The following is a 3,650-nucleotide window of genomic DNA, read 5'->3' as shown; positions in this document are numbered from 1 at the left end:
AAAAGAGTATTAATAATAGTTTTAGATAAAAATTTTTGGAATTTTTCATTGTGTGTGTGTTGTATTTCACATTTTTAAAGTGTTTAAAAACAATAATATCTTTCACCCAACTTTTTCACGTGCAGGCCTATCAGCTAGATAATCAATATTAAAAAACATTTCTGTTAGGTTAGCTCTAAATACATATAACAATACAATGAGGTTCTCTGTTATAAAATCTATGTGCTTTTATGCAAAAAACATTGCAGGTGTGATTTGATCTAGCAATCTCTGGCATCTGAAATAAAAGTTGAAATTGGCACAAGAAACTGAACTATTTAAATTTCAATGGCTTGAAAATAAGTTTTGCACTCTGCATCTCTGGAAGAAGGGACAGAATTTTAATTTTAAAAACAATATGTATGTAATGGGACAGAGTAATTCACAGCTTGCATCTAAATTATGGTTACTACTGCAATTTAATTCTATCTTTGTCCTCCTGGTATACTGGGGGTGGGGGGCATCCAAGGGCTCAAGGAACCGCCCCTCCCTTCTGGGAATAACAACCTGACTAACAAGACCATTAGCAAAATACCACAGATAATTCAAATCCACTTTCTTCTGGCCTAGTGTCTCCCACCTCTCAGACAACTAGTTATGTCCTAAGAGAAATGCAATAGAAGCAAAAACTAAACCAGCATTCAGGCATGAGCACAAAGTATAACAGAGCCCTCTTTTGGGATTAGCCCGACTCCATAATTTGATGGGAAAAAGTTCCTCTAGCTTTGGAACAGAGGCATGGATGCACTGCTCCATTGTTAGATGAAGTCAGAAGGAAGCAGCCCCTGGGAACAGTGCTGATGGCCCATTACTAGTGCTGAAGGGGACAGCGCCAGCCAACGCTGGACACTGCTATAGTTTCATATCTCTGGTGACCTTGGAGGATGACCACAGCTTCAGCCGCTACTGGAGACAATAGCAGCCACTGAAAGTGACTGAACAATCGGCTCCTGAGTCATGGATGAAGCTCTTGTGTTGTTTGACAGACTGTAAGAGGCACATGCAATTTTATAGGGACTGAGAAGACTTGAGTATATCAAGCCCACATGGTTATATTTGAATAAGAAAAATTGTTGAAAGAAAATATCTGAGGAAGGTAACTCTAGAGTCTCTCAGAAGTAGGTGGAGGAGGTTGGAGGGTCAGAGAAAATTTGGGGATTCCTTAATTGTGGAGAATTGGAAAGAAGTCCACATTATTCACATAAATTTAACCTCATTGAATTCTAAAGCTGAGATTAAAAAGTATAGATTATATTACTACTGAAAATGCTTGACTTGACTTGATAGATTTCTTCCTGTTATCTAAATTTAACCTATTTTCTAATTATCTTAATGAAGGTTATGACTCATCGTTCCCTTACACATTACACATAATAAAGTGGAATTCTTAAGCTGAGGCTTTTTAGGTCTTTCCTTATTAAAATTATGGTCAACTTCTTAAAGCCTAACGACACAAAACAGTATCAATGCCACAGGCAAAGCATGACATAGCAAAGGAAGGGACTGTGTAATCCCTTCTCAAGTGTATTGCTCAGATTCAACCAGAGTCAGAAACCACATTGGCAAAAATCTAACATCGTGGTATTTTGGAACAAGGCTATTATTCCAAGATTTAAAACACATAAAATCTAATTAATGTCTTGGCTCTTCTGCCTTCATTCTTTTGTGAACTTGGAAATACTGATGCCTAAATTTTAAACTTCTAAGGAAATATTAAGGGAAAAAACAACAACAACTCTAAGTAAGGGGCACATGTGGGTAAGATTGCCATCCAATGCTTTCCTCCCAGAACCTGGAAGAAAAAATGTGAAAATGTAAAAGAATGTAAAAACAAGAGAAAATCTACAACAGCATCCAAGATGGCAGAAGTGTCCCAATGACACGCTGTAAAATTAGTGTTATTTCTGACCTAAATAAGCAAGTTGGGGCTAGAATAAAAGATTTGCCTAAGAGTCTTCTCATAACTCTCTTTCCCAAGAAAACAAGGGAGGGAGAAAATGCCGAGAGGAAATTCTGGCAGAACAGTAGCCATGTCCCAAACATGGAGAAAGGGCCGGAGAAGAAGGTGGCTGACAATTTAGTGGAAGACAATACTGCCAGGAGCTCCACCATGTTGTGTGTGGGTCAAAGCAGTTGAAGAGGATGCCATGAGAGTGATGGAGTCAGTGGCACTGGGGCTGCCGCCCCTACAGCAGGACCTCACCTGACAGAGCAAGGGTCCCCTCTGGTTGCCCCAGAAAGGGAGAAGACAGAGTATAGGAGGAAGGTTCCCTGGTGTCCAGCCAGATGCCCTCACTGCCTAGGCTTCCAGCTTCCTCTCTACTTCCTTCAGGTTAGACTCACAGAACTGGTCAGATAAACTTACGTTAATGCATGTCCACAAAGGACTTACACGAAATAGAGCACTATTTTCAAAGCAGTATATTCAAAGTACTCCTAAACAGGGAACAACCGAAAATGCTCAAGAAAAAAGAATGGATAAACAAATGGTGTTCAAATTGTGTTGGAACCACCGTTGCTCACTAACGCCAACACCACCTCTAGCTCCCAAGCTCCAGCTAAAGGAGAAGGGGGCAAGTCAGGAGATCTCTGCACCAGGTCTCCTACAGAGCAGACTACCTGTGAATCCAAGGAATGGGTTCTAGAAGCCAAGGGCAAGATTTTGCCCTCTGTTGGAGGGGGAAGAAAACTCATCCTTAAAGGCCGGGCCTCCCCATGCTCTGTGAAATGAGAGGTGATCAGAAGTCCGAGGAACTTCTGATTTGCAAACTTCCTTTCCAGCATCTGGGGGAGAAATGGCCCACGACGTCAAAACAGATCTGCGCTTCCAGAGTGCAGCTATTGGTGCTTTGCAGGAGACAAGTGAGGACTTTCTGGGGGGTGTTTTTGTTGTTTTTTTTTTTTATTATTATTATTTTTTAATTTTTTATTTTTTATAAACATATATTTTTATCCCCAGGGGTACAGGTCTGTGAATCACCAGGTTTACACACTTCACAGCACTCACCAAAGCACATACCCTCCCCAATGTCCATAATCCCACCCTCTGGGGGGTGTTTTTGTAGACACCAGCTTGTGTGCTACTATACTTGCCAACCTGTTACAGTTAGGCCAAAAGATGTCCAGCTTGCATGCTGGCTACATGGAGAACATGCTTAAGAATCCACTGTGATTGGGGCACCTGGGTGGCTCAGTGGGTTAAGCCTCTGCCTTAGGCTCAGGTCATGATCCCAGAATCCTGGGATCGAGCCCTGCATTGGGCTTTCTGCTCAGCAAGGACCCTGCTTCCTCCTCTCTCTCTCTCTCTGCCTACTTGTGATTTCTATCTGTCAAATAAATAAATAAAATCTTAAAAAAAAATAGAATCCACTGTGATGGAAAGTATTTCATTCTTTAAAAATTTTTTCTTTCTCTTTATTGGTAGTTCTGAATATTAGATATTTTTTTCCCTAGGGTCAAAAGGTACCTCAGTATATGATTGTCAGTGGTAAATAGGGGACAGAAGTCAGGTATTGACAATTTTTCCATTTCCATTTGTGTATGAGTTTTTAATATAAATGCAAAGACATAAAAATTAATGCAAGTCAAAATGTTGTGGTGAACAGGGCTCA

This window comes from Mustela erminea, chromosome 1 (assembly GCF_009829155.1).
Source record: "Mustela erminea isolate mMusErm1 chromosome 1, mMusErm1.Pri, whole genome shotgun sequence".
Classification (NCBI taxonomy): domain Eukaryota; kingdom Metazoa; phylum Chordata; class Mammalia; order Carnivora; family Mustelidae; genus Mustela; species Mustela erminea.
Note: the sequence above shows the minus strand (reverse complement) of the source record.